The sequence below is a fragment of the Falco cherrug genome, chromosome 11 (assembly GCF_023634085.1).
Source record: "Falco cherrug isolate bFalChe1 chromosome 11, bFalChe1.pri, whole genome shotgun sequence".
Classification (NCBI taxonomy): domain Eukaryota; kingdom Metazoa; phylum Chordata; class Aves; order Falconiformes; family Falconidae; genus Falco; species Falco cherrug.
The window spans coordinates 6,378,256-6,394,791 of NC_073707.1; the positions used below are offsets into that span (position 1 = coordinate 6,378,256).

At 47.4% G+C, this 16,536-nt stretch overlaps 1 long non-coding RNA gene across 1 annotated transcript; it reads right to left on the reverse strand.

Moving 5' to 3' along the window:
• Positions 1-320: 320 nt before the first annotated feature.
• Positions 321-3,202, reverse strand: LOC114016525 (uncharacterized). The gene is made up of 3 exons (XR_003561013.2): positions 2,915-3,202; positions 1,562-1,743; positions 321-507 (listed from the first exon to the last, which is right to left on the reverse strand). It is a non-coding gene; the product is annotated as an uncharacterized LOC114016525 (long non-coding RNA).
• Positions 3,203-16,536: the final 13,334 nt, after the last annotated feature.

Sequence of the window (16,536 nt, forward strand, 5' to 3'; positions counted from 1 at the left end):
CCTCGGGGTTGGCTTTGTTGGCAACAGATATCTACCAGGTTTCCCACTTACCACCATTTGTGGGCTGTTCCAACCGTTTGTCCAGTCGTAAAATTATTAGCACATTATCCCTGGGCAATGGCTTGTAATTTTCTCTTTTTATTACTCAATAAACAGTTTGGAAGCCAACCCCCCAGAGTGACAATAGAAACTAACTAACTAACTGCTTACACATACATAACCGATGCCGCAGAGAGAGACGGTGAAAGAACACCGAAAAGCTACCCAAAAAAAGAGGAAGGAGAGAAGAGTATTTTAGTAAGATCTTTTGTATTGAAAGGAAAACGTGGTACAGGGCATTCATAGGGCAACGGGTGAAAAGAAACAAAACCTTGAGAAGTCCTGCAGGAGAGAGTTGCTGGCATAAATATCCTTGGTAACTGTTCCAGCAGCACAGGCCCTGGTTTTCCGTATCTTGGTCCCAAATGCCACCGCTCACAAGCGAACGTGCCTAGATGCCTGGAGAGCCTTGGGAAAGAAAAATACAGCAGTCAGCTGACACAATATAGCTGTAGTTATTGCAACTATATTCTAGCTAGCTATTTCTAGCTATAGCTGGGAGAGGGGTCTTTGATGCGGGAAGGAGATTGTTGTAAATGAAAAAGAAATGCAGTTTACAGAGAGTGAAAAGTAGTCCTAAATCTAAGCCTAATTGAATTCTAAATAGCCTGGATGTTTTCTTTCCATTCACAAGCTTGTTAAACTTCCAAATATATGTAGATATAATCTTACATTTTCTAAACATTTCTATTCAACTTTCTTTTTCGATGTGACATTTTCTATTTCAAAGTTGACCTATTTTGAGGAGTAAGAAAATTAGCTGGGTTGAATAAAATAATGCCGGTGTGTGTGTGGGTCCTTTCTCCAAAGAAGTATACTCCTTACTGGGAGCTACCAAAACAGATTTTATTTATTCTTTTGAACTCCATTTCAGCCACGGAACAGAAAAAACTCAAATCTCTACACAATTTGCACAGCAATGATTTCCAGCCTACTTTCACACTTCAAATTAAGCTATGTAATCTATCCCATGGATTTGGGATATAGGAATTTGAAGTGTAACTAGGGACTGATAAATTGAGCGTTGGGTTTTGTCTAAAACAAAGGTTTCTTGGGGCAATATCTCCCCACGAAAGAACTCATAGCCTACTCTGTCCTGTTGGACACAGATTTCTCTTGATACCCATCACTGCAGTTCATTGGCAGCTTTGGAAATAAAGGTGAGCGAAGATTTGTATTGCACGCCTGTCTGGCAGGCCACTCTGGGTGAATTCCCTCACAGCCAAGTGGCAGCTTTTAGGAGTCATTCTTCAAATATTTTGAACACTTCCTCTGCCAGTATTTGATTAAAGAGATTTTTAATCAGTGCAAGATACCTTATAATACAGCTGCCATTGGTGTGAGAGGAAATAAAAATCTCACACCAGTTCTGAAAGCCAAAGACCTGTATTAGAGCATCTGTGCAAGGCTGCATGTTTGAGTTTGTTGTTCTTGGAGAGGCTTGTTAATAAGGATGACTTACTCTTTGCAAACAGCAGCAATGCTTTTGGTACTTGAGAGATGCTCCTTGACAGAGCCGGGAAAGGCTGCCTCACTGGAAGGCCTGGGCAAGATGACACGGCAGGAGGTTTTCCTTCTGATGCAGGTTGTTGAGGTTTTTTGAGCTATTCTGATACCATTCTCCTGCTCTGCAACAATGTTGGGCTGGAGAGAAAAAAAAAATAAAAATATCCATTTGGATTACTGTTTGCACATCTCAGAGCCTTTGCTCCAGGCTGCCTGGAGGCTGTTGGACAATTCTGCGCCATCACCAGGTTTCCTTGACAGTGCCTACAAGATTTTCTTTCTAAAGCCAAACTCTGAGGCACAGATCTCCTCTGCGCACCAGCCCCTGCAAACCAGACCTCATTTGAAGAGTTACTTGCCAGAATATGTGATGGAGTGAGACCTGTGTAGCTTTCTGATAGCGTAGCACGGAGCTCAACTTCCCAAAACTTTTCACAATAGGTTGTGTTGGGACTGCTCGGTGCAATCAGTGCATGAGCTGCTAATGTGGAACTCATGATTGCTTGCAGCAATCACGGGGTCTGAAAATGCAGCAGGATTCAAAGGAAGATCAGCCACTCACACAAGGTAACAAGGACATCTTAAAATGAGCCGCTATTGAATTGGGATTGGGAGCTAATTTATCCCAAGGGAAGGTTATTCGTTAACTGCCTCTTGAAGAGTTTCTGATAGAGCTGAAGGAAGGGTGACAATCCCTCTTCACAACAACCCCCAAGGATTATTCATCCTCCTCTGGAATGAAAACTAAAGCTTCTTGAAGGACGGGGACAGGGACTACAGACAGCAGCACAGACACTTCAGGTTCAAATCCCTGTCGCCTGAGCAAGACAGAGGTTTTACAGCCCCAGAGAACAAGGCTGACACTGTCCCGTCTGGGATGTTCCAGGGTATCCCCTGCAGCTTGTTGCCACTCCAGATGGGTGCTAGCCCCTCTAGGATGCTACATCGTATCTGCAGCTACTGTCCAGATGCTCAGTACCTGTCACTGGTACCAACCACCACAGTTAGGTGCCTGCACGCCTACCCCAAAATGTCTTCAGCCAAACAGTGGGCATGTGAGAGACCAAAAATCCTCTTATTCAGACAAAGACGATTCTTCTGACGTCACTGCCATTCCTACCCCCTTGTTTTGGTAGGCAGCTGAATCACTGACAACTTGCTAGACCCTTGCTTGGCCAATTCCCAGAGCCAGAAACACCACAAATACATCAGTCCTTATTCCTTTCCCTTAAACTTCTTGCAATATTTCCCAGTCTTTCTCTTATCTCTGTGAAACCATCAGCCTGAGACACACCTGGGCCTCGCTCACCTTCAGGCACTTCAGCGGACACAGTGTGTTTCCACATGGACACCATCTCACTGTCTTGTGGAGAAGAGTCTCCTTTAAGCCGTTCAGAGGCCTGAGGACATGGTAGAGCTGGTCAAATGGAGTAAGTCCCCTAAAAGATGAAGGACGTGAGGTTGAGGTGGAGGGGCTCCCTTGGAACAGCCTGTTCTGGGTGGCTGCAGAAAGTCACAAGTCTGTGATTGAGAAGCAGAGTTATTTCCTCCTAGGAAGTCCGCTGGGTCAGGCTCCTCACCCAAACTCCCAGGCCATTCAGACCCGGGCAGAGCTGAGCATCCATTCTAATCACTCCACAAATGCCCTACAGGATGGAGACAGTTTAACCCCTAAAACCCCAGGTGAGCGGACCACAGCCCTGCAGGAGGAGGATGCCCTATGCAGTGCATTGCATCCTGGCATCGTTGCAGGAGGCGTCCAGCCCTGGGCCTCCGCGTCAGAGACAACAACCGACTCCAAACGCAAGCAAAGATAAAAATGAGGCTCAGACAGAGCAGTAAAATAAATCAGTGACAGAATCTCAAAAAGAGACAAATGAAGTTGGAATTTGTCCTTGTTTATTTTAATGTTTGGAATGTTTTTGAGGTGATTTATGCCTCCACTTCAATATGTTCCTCTCCCTTTGTCTCTCTCTGTCCCCTCCCTTTTTTTTTTTTTTTCCTTGAAAACAGAAAAAAAAATGTATTTGGGAGTTAATTGGATTTCCAGGCTTCGCAGCCAGACACTGTAATTGATCTCTGAAGAGATGGATTTGTCGGTTAGCTGGGCATGAATTTGACAACAGGAGAGAGAAGGGAAGAAAAATTTTCCCCTGCACACAGAGCAAAAGGGGGGTCACACTGGCAGAGCCAGCAACCTGGAGCAAACTCCCCCCTTTTCCCTGACCTTGTCCCACATTTCCAAGTTAAATAGTGCTTGTAACTTTGAGCCCCTTCAAGTAAGATGGCCAGGAGATGTGAGATGACTGGGACAATCCCCTTGCTTAGAGCTATGTCTCAGAGGAAATTTTTTGGCTATTTTGCCCCGGCGTTTTGAAGCCACACATGGAAGAATGCCTGTTCGCCTTTCATCCATGACATGGGACACTCCTTGCCTTCTTGTTCCCTCCTCTTCTTTGTCCTGCCTTGAAAGTCCATCATCTTCAAGGCATGGATGCCTCAAGGAAGATCTCCTGCAGCTCCTGCCACCCCACGCATCCCCCCCAGTCAGTGTTGCTCTCACTCTAGCCCAACCTTCACCCCAAAACCCACATCACTCACCCCTGCTCTCCCCAAAAGCCAGGTGCCATCTTGAATCTCCTTGAGCTTCTTGTCTCAGCAGATGAGTTCACAGCATGAAGTGAAGGAAAGGCATTGAGTTGGGGGGTACAAGGATGCGCCTGACTGCCTGCACCCATTTTGCCCAACCAGTTTCCCAGAGTCCCAACCAAGCCAAGATCACGCTACCAGGCAGAGGGATGGTCAACAGCACAAGCCTTGACCACCCAACAGAGGTTTATCCTCTGTTGTATGTAGCAAAGAAATTTACATTCTGGTCTCAGCTCAGCTACTGCAAGGGGCCTGATCCTGCTGTTCTGGACCGAGCTATACTGGAGGATGCTGTGCCTGAAAGTACCTCACCAAAACCTGTCACGGTCCCCTGCTCTCTGCTGCCCAGCTCCGCAGCAGATGGCAAGCAGCCGTTCCAGACAGACTGCAGTGCGCTCCAGCAGTGTCCACAGGGAATCCAGGCTCCCACAGATCTCTGTAGGTAAGCCCACATGGGAATATGGTGCAAAATGCACATAGGAGCAAATTTCCAAGACACGTCCCTGCGGTTTAGTGTTGCCTGCCTCCAGAGTGGATGAGAAAGGCATTTCTGGGAGCGTGGCCACACAGTGCAGCCCAGTGCAGCAGGGCGAGCACTGGTTTCCCGGGCACAGCATCCTTTTCCCATCACAGAGGTGCACCCATCCCTCCATCCCTGCACGCTCAAGCCCCAGGCTACTGAAAGACTTTGGTTATCTTGGAGTGCCACATCCCAGGGAAAAAAGCTCTCTGCAAAATCTGTCTTTCAGCACAAGTCTCTTGACTCATTTCACATTTTGCTGCCCATTTATCTGAAATAACAGTCTGGTGGTCCACTGCTAGAGCCTGCAAGGAGCCAGGAAAAATCAACAGCCTTTCTGAGACAGACCCCCCTCTACCTTTGCGGGTAACCCAAAGGAAGGTATTACATTCCCATACACCTGCCAGCCTGCCCAGATGAGGAACTGCTGTCCTTTTATCCGTTAGAGGCTTGTCGGAAAAGCCAAGCACAACCCAAGCTGCACTGATGCTTTGCTGTTCAGAAGCAACCCTATAATAATTGACCCAGCATTTCTGTGCTGCTGACACCACCCTGGCACAGCCCCACAGAAGGAAACACGGGGTTTGTACAATGCATAATTAAACTATGGAGCTAACTTCCACAGGAAGTTGTCGTGGCCAAGAATTTGTGACATTTCAGGGAGGAAGCAGGCATGTACGCGGATAACAAGAATAGCCGGAGTTACAACAGCTAAATACCAGCATCTCTGCTGAAAGTGATATTAATATTGCAGGCAACCTCAAGCTATTGGAGACAACGAGCCGATCTAACATGGGGCAGGTTTGCCTTCTGTGGCACCTCCCTTTGCAATATCCACTTCTGGCCACCCCTTGGAGAGGACGTGAAGCTACGTGGATCCCATCCATTTCCTGCAGTTCCCCTCAATTATGTATTTTTCAAAATTTTGTTTTTCTAAAGCCTATGTCAAAATTACCATGCAGTCTTATTTTGCCGTTGTTTGCACTGGCTGTAAAACTCTGTGTAATGGGAGATTTCTGGAATTGCAAAGCAAGTTTATAGGCAGGAACACTGCTTTGTGCAGGTGTAAGATATCACTCACTCCCGAGCATTACAGCTACTACAGACTGTGACAAGGAAGCAGCTCACAAATGGTCACGCAAAGGAAAACATCTGTTACGAACTAGCAGGTACACAGATCATCTGCAAATTGCACAGCTTGTGCCTGATTTTCCCTTGCTTTGTTTAGCAACTTGCAGTGCTGCGACGCGGGAGGCAGCTGCTTGCAGAAGGGACCTCCGCGGTGCAGAGCAGGAGACGATGGGGGCAAGGTAGTATCAGGCACAGCATCCCCCTGACCCTGCAGAAGATGTAGGTCGTGCCACAGGCACTATTTAACTTGGGAGTGCTCCAGAAAGTCAAGTTATACTTTACAGCAGGCATAGTGCCCCCTCCCCTGCAGACCCAGGTCTCTCCTGTCCCAGAGGTACCAAATTTTCCTTTTGCACGGGCTCCTCAGGCTGGCAGTTTGCAGAGTCGCCGTTTGCCTCCACCTCGCACACAAAAGATTTCCTGATCTCGGCGAGACCTTTACATCTGCTTTGTGTTACGGGGCTTAGATCAGGAAACAGAAGGATTCTGTTTTCATCAGACAGGATCTCTGGTTGATCTGCAGCCAGCCTCAGGACTCAACTGCAGTTCCCAACACCACGTGCCATGGCTGGAAAGGAGGATCCTCTCCTGCACTGTCTCTGGTCACCCACTCCCTCTGTTCCCACCGGTGCAAAAGGACTCGAACATCTCAGACGCAGACCACAGTGCTAGCTGTGTCCAAAATCTCTCTGCTTGCTCAGGATCCAGACCTCTGGAGTCCTTCTTAGCTTTGCACGAGCTCTGCTCCCATCCATCAGGGAGCCAAGGATACAATTTTCCCTCATTTTTTCCTCTTTCTTTTTAAAAACAATTTAAATAATATTTATATGCTCTTTACTCCTTGAGCAAAGCAAAGGGGGCAGGAGAAGGGGACCCATCCCCATCCCCACACTGCCATCACTTACTTTTTGCTCCTGCTCCCCTCGGCTCTGCATCAGACACATCAACACTTTTGGCACGTGACTTATCATGTCAAGAGGAGTTCACCACTTCTGGCACTGAGCAACAAGACTTATTAAGTCCTGGACACACACTTCAGCAATCAATGGGAATTTCAACTGCGACTTCATTGAGAAAGGGATCAAACCTTTTAAATTCACATTCCTCAAACACGGTAGTCTTGCACATTGCAGAAGTCCCACATAAACATCAGGGCTTCGTAAGCATCTGCATGTGCTCCGGGTGGACAAAGGGTCACTGTACCGAGTCTGGTGAAACTGCATGTGAAGCTCTGTGCAATCCTTGTCACCCAAAACTGAGGTCAAGGTTGGTGAGCTCAAACTGGAACTGGTCTATCCGGACCATCAGAGCAAAGGTGGCCTTTTTACAAGAGTCAGCTGCTAGGAGATCTTGACTTGTTAGTCTAAGAAAATAAAGGTGAAGAGGTGATAAAATTGTTCTCTCTCCATGTATCGGGAGGTTTAATATGAAGGAAGAGAAAGTGCTATTTACAGTGAAAGGACAACATCAGCAAAAGGTCATAACCATCCATGAATAAATTTAGGTGAGAAACTAGAATAAGGCTTCTCGCTGTCCAAACAATTAGGAGAAAAGCCAACGCAGTATGTAGGGTTTTTTCAGCTTAGAAGAGGTGCTTCATCAGCTGCAGTAGCTGAGAGCGGGACCTGGTGGCTGGGAAGTCCTGCCCCAACCCTGTCCTAGTTGTTAAAGCAGCGTTACCGCAGACATACAGGCTGCAGATGCCAGAGGGGCAAGGTGTCCTGGGAGATGGAACACATTCGTGCATGGTCAACTGGTTTATTGGGAAACAAAAAGTGACCATTTTGAGGTTTGGGTCTGACATAGAGTAGCAAAACCCAAAGGAAATACAAATCAAGACTGTGATCGTGCACAGAAGCAAGCTGAGCAGCCACGAAGCACCGGGGGAAGACAGGGCGAAGCATGAGCAGAAGCTCTCTGCTGATGAACCAGCTCTGGCTGTCCCATAGCAGCCCACACGGAAATCCATATAGAAAATCATTAAACAATTACAGCCTCCATTGGAAGAAGATTATCCTTTGAAGACATTTCCCCAGAAACCTCCGTTCACAGCTTTCAAATAACCCCCTGCCTCATCAGAATAATTGCCTGGAGTAAATGCTTTGTAGATCAGCAAACACTAAGCAGAAGGAGGGCAAAGCAAAACAAGCCAAGGCCACCCCACAAGCTCTGCCTCCCTGCAAAGTCACGGGCCCCGGACCGGCTTGTCCCGAAATACCCCCACACCACGCGCCCCATGGAGGTGTCACCAGCCGAGCATCAACCCTGGCAAGCCCCAGTGACCTGCAGGGAAACGGGCTGTTTCCAGCAGAGAAAGGGTTTTTTTCATAAAATAATCACTCTGTGCCAGCTCAGCGGTTTGCCAGAGGAAATGATCTGCCTGAAAAAATTATCCAGCCAAAAAAGTAAGGTCTAATACACTGGCTGATTTAACACACAGTATTATCACTCCCTACAGACAGAAGCTTCTCTTATTTTGAAGGTGCTTAAGCACCTGACTTCAGTTAGGCCTAAATACTTCTCAAAAATCTGGCCCTTCATGCAGAACCAAGATAATCTTTGAAGACACCGCGACTCAACTGGCTTTGCTAAATCAATCTCGCCTTATTTTATTCAGCGTAAAAAAAGTTCCCAGGGATCACATTTCTACCAGAACTTGTTAACAATTTATAACTATCACCTTAATCATTAAAAACAAACAATGGCAAAGGGAAAAAAATCATTAAATTAATCCCTGATCTGGAATCCCAGGAAAGAAAATGAATTATTTTTCAAGACTGCAAGAATTAGGGGCCAGCCTTCCAGATCGTGTAAAAACATGAAGAGCAAGCGTATGCACACGCTGCCAGACAGCATCTGAGGCTGCTGGGGGGTGGGAGGGGGGGGCTGCACTGCTTTGAAGCTCCTTGCTGTCAGTCTCTGCAGAGCCTGGCAACCACATTGTGATAGAGCGAGGCGGCGTTCAAGGCAGGATGCGCCTCGAGCTTTCAGAGTTCTTTCTGAAGGAGCACGGGCTGGGTTGAGCATTGCAGTTAGTGTGCTGGAGCTGTACTGCGGCCAGTTCTGCTGGAGCAAGGAGAGCCAAGCCCTGCAGAATCACCAGGAGGACCTGGACCACAGCCTGCCACCCCTGGGCTTCTGGGGAAAGCACATCCCTCTTTCCTAGAGAGCTCTGACGGCTCTGCCTCGCTCTATTCCCATTAAAATTAGCATCCCTCCCACCCATCCGTGTTTCTGACAGCCGAGTGGGCTCCTGGTCCCTGACCAAACTCATAAATTAAGGCAGCAAGGCCTGTAGGAAACATTAGGAGCTTTTATTAGACCAGCTGATAGAGACAGAAACAAGGACATGTCTTGGATGCAAATGCTGCTCTTGTCTCACGAGACTCCAAGCCCACACACTTGTCAGGTTTGGGTCGGATTTTTTTTTTCTGGTTTTTTTTCCCCCATTTGGACTAATAAAGGTATTAGGTATCCTGTAAAAGCTATAGTTCACCACAACGACAATCCCACCAGCACTAAAAATAAATGGCTATGTTAAATGGAGAAAAAACAGCGCAGGGGCAGGAGGGGGAAGCATCTTTCAGTGCAGGGGAAGGCAGCGGTGGGTCTGGCGACAGGATCCACACTTCAATCCCAGCCCAAGGGCTTGCAAACACGCAGTTCATGCCCTGCATGTCATTGAGCAATTGAAGGTGATAATGGGCATGGATAGACTGAGGTATGATGGCTGGAGGACGAAAACACGCTCCCCAGCTAACTGCGTGTATGCCCAATGCTGGACCTAGATCATGTATGGTGAGGCTTGGAAAATTCAGGATTTTTTCCCACTTGGCTGAAGTGGGAATCCTTCTTTGACAGAGCAACATGCACATGGCTGCTCTGGCTGGTCCACCCAACAGAGGGCACTGGCACACTGACCACAGCACCAGCCTCTCCCAGTCCTCCCCACCAGGGCTGCCTTCTCCTCCCCTCCGCACCAGGGATGACCTTCCCACTATCAAGTTCTCCATCACCGTCCTGGCAGGGGTTGCCATGTCCCCACCCAACACAAATCAATAGGGTGTCACCTCCGTGGGGCGAGGACGGGAAGGGAACGTCCCAGCATCATGCCAAACAGACTTCCTCGTTGGTGTCGCCGCCATGTGAAGGGGTGGTCGTGAGGAACGCTGGTGGGAAAACCTGGGTGGGGGCGGGGGTTTTGGGGGGGAATGGAGGCCTTCACTTTTCCAGGCTGTTAACTGTAATTAGCCTGGTTTCTGAGATGTAATTATCTCACAATCTCAAAGCAAACACCCTGGAGGAAATTGCACAGTTAAAGACAGCATGGCATTAAAAATAAATTGTAAGAGTCCTGCCCGCTATTGCTGCAGATCTGTCAGCGTTTTCGCTCTAAAAGCCCCGGCTTGGGGGAGCTGGAATCACCCAGCTGTGACTTTCCCTGCCAAACTGTCTGCCTAGACAGAGGATCGCGCCCTGTCTCTCTTACGATGCAGAATTACAAACAACCACCCCTCTCCGCAATGATCAGGAGGCATTCAGCTTTGTCACAGCCCAATTACAACATCGCTGCACTTTGGGGGTGGGGAGGTTGTTTTGTTTTGGGTTTTTTCCCAGAGGAATTAAATTCTGCAGGCTGTTTAATACAGCGCACGAACAAAGCGTGCTAGGTGTTTGGAAACAAGTCAGCTGCTTACAGACCACAATACTCCTTCCTCTTGCAAAAGGAGCTCCCGAGCCTCCTCCCCACTGCCCTTTTTGTTGCTGCTTGAGTGATTCCCATTAATTGGGACCCTGCTTCATCCTCAATTGCCATGCCAGGGAGGTGGAGAAACCCAGACAGTTCCAGAGCTGGAGTCAATGGGCAGCTGGACCTCCCCAGAGGCTCATGGCTCATCCCGTGCTTGGCTCCCACCCGGAGAGCTTTGCTTCCCGCTCAGCCTCCAGCTTCAGGGCCAGGCCACCGCTCTGAGATGCGTGGCTGACACGTGGGTGAAGGAAGTAGGGACAACTGGGAAGCAGGGCTGAGCTCCTCACACGCCCACGGAGCACACAGTGAGGCCGCCAGGGAGGACTCAAAGCTTGTTGGCTTACTTCTTACTTCTAATTTTTGGAGTGTCTTTTCCATCCACTGCTGTAAGATAACGCCAGCCTAGATTCAGATGTACGCTAAAGGCAGCAGATACGCTGGTTTAGCTCAGCAGAAGGCCCCCGGCAATGTCATCCCAAAGTGCCTTACCTCATGGCACTCCTCTCTCACAGCAAGCCCCTTCAAGTGGGCAAAACTTCAGATCACAAGAAGGTATGGGTCACCTGAACAGAGCCCGTGTCCCAACGAAGGCATGCGGTGTCACGCAGGGAGGAACATCCCAGGAAGGAAGCAGTACCTTAATGGCTTTAAAAGCTGTAAGTGACACTCAAACACCTCCTTAGCATCGGCAGAGAGCTGGGACATGCCACCATCTCTAAAACCATCATGCTCATTACACAAAACACCACTTCATTCATTCTGCCACAGCTGAGGTGGATGAGGGACTCCCAGAAACACACTGAGCCCGTGCTAATATCCTCACCTTACAAGAGATGACCCCCAAAAAGACCACTGCTGTGCCTTTCATCAGAAACCCAGCTTCCCTCAGGAGTCCTGCAAATGGGCTTCTGCAGAGCAGAGCCCTGCCCTGTGTCATGGGTAATTAACAGCTGCTTCTGGAGAACGAGATACAACCTCCAGGAGCACCAAGCCCCACTTAGTTAAAACCCTAATACTTTTTACAGTGTGAATCAATCCCACTGTCTCTCCTCTCCACATATCTAGTCACTCACAGGATGCAAAGAACAAGTCTGGAGAGCCCATTAAAAGCCACTCGACTGGAAAATAGTTTCTGGCCTAATTCTAGCGCTGGGGTCTTAGTCGGGGAGAGAAACCTGACAGCACGAGCGTGTCTGCAGGGAGGAGCAGGCAGAGTTGTTAACTACTTCACCAATCTAATGTATAGTACTCTCCAAGAGTAATTAATAATTAATATTCGTAGCCTGCTTATATCTGTTGACTCTGTAAACCACAGCCTCTCACTTAAAGGACTCTCGGCTTGCTGAGACAAACTGAAGAACATCCCCCACAGAGAGACTCAGCGTAAACAAGAGCAACAGCAACTCCCAGCTACTCAGCCCTAGTATTAATCCCTCTGCTTCTCCTGTCCTCCTCATCTTGTCAAATTAAGCATAATTCCTTAGCAGTGCCTCTGACCAGAGGTGGCTGGAGAGTCCTGTGTGATGGGACCTGGGTCCCTGGTCACTGCAACGCTACTGCCAGTGCTTTAGTGCGAGCAAAATGGGTTGGCACAGGACACTGAAGTCACCAAGTCCATCTTCCTTGAGAGGGTCTGTTCAGACATTCTCGGGCCATGGGCCATGCGCCGTGTGCCAGAGGACATGCGGGACAGCAGTGGAGGGTCTCTAGTACAGGCAAATGCTGTCAACAAACAGCAGTCTTGTCTCCTTTCAAGCACTCGGGGTTATCAACCAAGATAGATTATCAGATTCATAGATAGATTTATCCAATTCAGGAGTTGGGCTGATTGCAACAGAGATCGATTAGAGCTTTCTGAAGACTGAAATTCATCATTAGAGCATTGCCGCTCATCTTGTAAAAGCCTTGAGCCTACTACAGCTCAAACCATTGCCCACTTTTGCAAGTGGTAGAGGACTTCTTGAGAAGGCTGAAGCTCAGCACACTTCCCTCAGCAACCGCTGACCATATTAAGATGATGATAAACTAACCACCAGCCTTCCCTTACTCTTCCAGAGTAAATGCTCAAGCACAGATCCCTGCCTGCTCCCCACCAGCATCCAGGCTCACTCTAAACCGGGCGCTGCGGCCGGAGGTCACAGCTACTCAAGGTAAATGCACGGAGCTGGATGGTTTAAAGTCAACACAGGCATCTAGTGCATGGGGATGAGCATTGCACTCTGTCAGTGTAAACCTGCCCCTCTGTGAGCATACTGCTCAAGGTCTGCTTCTCGAGTGACCTCGAGGTAGTAGCCAACTAAAATAGCCCAAAGAAAATGTCATAAAATCAGGGCAATAGCAAAGTCTTTCTCAGAAAAAAGGCTGCTCAAGCTCACACGAAAAGGCCCACTTTTAGTCACAAAACTCCAGTTCGCTGCCTTCACACCAACCAGTCTTCCTTTCTGCAGTGCAGCCCATAATCACTCAGCCCTCATTCAAAGCTGCAGATGTAATTCACAGTTTCCCTCTTTTCCCCACCTCCCAACACCATCAGCATCTTAATCTGAGTTTCAGCCACCAAAAGATGCCTGATGTCTAGGCACCGTGGTCGTGGTATGTGTGGGGGCAGGGTTATATGAGTTAATAGCATTAACTCATCTATGTTATCAACAGCTTGTTGATAATGTATTATCAGCAGCATGCTGAAATCAAGCTATGAGGCTTGGTAACCTACTCTAGGTTACACACACTGAAAGCTGGAGAGGTGGAACAGGTCAGGACGGGTTTTCTTGATGGGACCCTCAAGTCCTGAAGAACAAGATCTTCTCTAAATGTCACAACCTAGATGAATGTGAAGGTCCAGACCAAGGCGCCTTTGTGAATCTGGTTTATGGGATCACCCAAGCAGTCCTGATTTTGCCTCTGTAGCATCATCTCCAGGGACAAGCTGACTTCCACAGAAATCACAGATCACCTTGTCTTTTGACTTTACTCAAGACTTGAAGGAGACCCTTAATAACTTTAAATATCACATGTTGGGGTAATTCGATATATACACAGATAACTTGTTTCGTAGCAGATTTGGGTCATTCATTATATGTGTATATTACTTCTTGTGCTGCATTCCAAGTTTGATAGAACATGAAAAATTCGGTTTTCATTATAAGGAACATTATTCTATCATCTGCATTATGAGTTGTATTTTGTCATAGTTATGATTTCATCTGGTGATAGTCTTCTAAGATACAGGAAATAGTTTAACTCAGTAAGTCACATTTCATATCTTGTTTCCCGCATAAACTCTAAATTCTGTGTCGTTACTTTAATCAGTATGCAACAAATACAATCCCATTGAAATTTGTTTTTCTTTCCAAAGCGTAATGGAAAAGGCCTGCTTGCTAGCATTCAGATGTGAGCACACCTAAAAATACCTAATATCAGGAAACAATTATACCTCTTCCCTTGAATTAATAATTTGCATTTAGAAAGGAGGAAAATATGCCCATGAATATTTTTTCCCTATCTTCCTATAAAAAACAAGGACAACCAATGTGATTCTGTAATTCAAAAGTACTGAGGACGTGGTTGTCCTGCAAAGATTTAAGTAGGTTTTAAACACTGAGAAACCAAGGCTTATGAAAATGAACCATGGGAGAATGTGGCAATTTTTGTGTTTTGGTGCAAAAGATTGACATTTTGGGAAAAAAAGCCAAAACATACCTTCCTTGTTACTTGCCTCTGTGATTGTGAGCAGTTGTCTTCAGACTCCAAGCCAGTAAGACCTTCCCTCTAGAGTCTCACAGTGAGATAGGTACTGAACAGTTCTGGTTCCCCCAAGATTTCAAAAACTGAAGGAAAATTAAGAAATACGTTTTTAATTTCCTTTTTAGTAAAATGAGAAAACCAATCATTTGGGTTAGAATGAAACCTATTACTCAACTTAAACAAAATGCTTCATTTGGTCACCAAGTGTCTGTAAACAGTTTGGTAAGATTTCAAGAAAAACGTATGTGAGAGTTGAAATACGAAGTTGAACATTTTCATTAGGACACGAAACAGAAGGCATCAAGGTGAAACAGGATTTTTTTGGGGGGGAGAGGGTATGATCAGGTCCAAGCAACATGGGCTTAAAGGGAGAGGTATCAGACTACTGCCAGGAACAGACTTAAGACACACCAAGCACAGAAAGAACGAGGGTAAATGGCTGCTTTTTCTCTAATTTCTACTGATGTTGCCATTAGCAGCTTCCCTGAGCTCACCGCTGCTAATCTTGACACCCACCAGCACTCCCTCAAACCAATTCTTCTCCATGTAATCTCTGTTCGCCCTTCACCCCCTTAGGTTCAACCCTACCGAGAACAACAATATCCTCCTGTAAGAAAGATGGAGCAAGCAAGGTTGGAAAGCACAAGCCTCCTCCTGAAAGCAGTCCCACAGCCGGCAACTCTGGACAACAACATCCATTTTGCTAATGACTGGAATAATGATGGCATTCTTGTTAGTAACTGTGGAGATAACAAGGCAAACACTAGTCGTAATTATTGTAAAATGTGCAGAAGGCAATTTAGAATAATAAATGTTTCGAATGCAGAGAGCACAGGCGCACACAAAAGAGCCTGTCGTTAGCTGGATCTCTCTGCCTGTGGCTTACAAGGGCCCTCCTGATTGCATTGTCTGGAGCAACGTGGTGTCGTGTGGTGGTGCTCGAATTTAGCAACGACACGTCCTCCGTCCTCCACTGGGGTAAGCGGCACGTGCTGGGTCCCCTGCTTGCAAGGGCTCCTGCTGGCTTTCGAAAAAAAAAAAAAAAATTAAAGGCTGACCCAAGCCTCCAGGGGAAGGGAGGAAGAACCTAATGCTCATGGAAAGGACAACCCCAGAGCTGGGGTGTTCCACCATTTCTATGGGGTTGTGTTGGCAGCGGTCTTCCCGTACCCACAGCCTCCCCGTGCGGGTACCACCCTGATACCCCAGCAGGATGCATGCCGTCTGCCTGGGCGTGCAGCAAGCTCTCCTGTTCAACAACCCTGCTATTGAACGGGGACATCTCTTCGTGGTGGAAGAAGGCTGGCTGCCATGCACGGGTCAACCTTTGCTTTTATGTAAAGGCAGCATTTAAGGTGCAACATGAATCACAGGCAGCAGTGAGAGATGAGAGACCAGGAAAGAGACCAAAAGGAGAAGAAGGGTGGAGCAAGAAGAGGGGTCCAGAAGGTGAGTGAAGGGGATGAGGAAAGCCAAGGAGAAGAGGGTGCCTGGGAGACTCTCATTTAAAAAAGCTGAAGGCTCCCTGCCAAAGAAAACAGTTGGACATGTAGGGCTCTACATGTCTCTGGTTAATTTTGACCATCTGGCATTTATTGAAATTGCCTCCCTTTGTGTTTTCTACGATGAAGTGGTTTTGTATTCCTGCTTTCTCTCCCTCCTTTCTCCTCTCTCTCAGTCCAATGTGTAGCTTCTCTCCCGCCTTTCATCTCACACATCCCTGTGATAACTGTTGAGCAAAGAAGACAACTGTGGGGAATGACTCCCAGGAGGGTACCAGGGATGGGGAACAAACACCTGCATACAGACAGCCACAGTCCATGGGTTCTGCCCACCCTGCTACCCCTCGTCTTACGTACTTTGCTTCCCTTGGCTCTCAGTCTGGGAAAGTAACAGACTGAGAGGAAAGATGGAAAGAGAAATCAGAGCAGAAGTTAAATGGGAGAACAGAAAAGCAGGGAGAAAAAAACCTTTAAAAAGGTGCAATTGCAAAGTGATGACAGGCTGGTGGAAGGGAATTAGCAGAGACGAGGGCTCTGTTCACGTCCTCCTCTCCCTGAAGTGCCGTATGATTAGAAATAAGCCAAAAGAGCCATTTTGTAGGGAACTTTGGCATCAGCCACTCTCCTGCAACAAG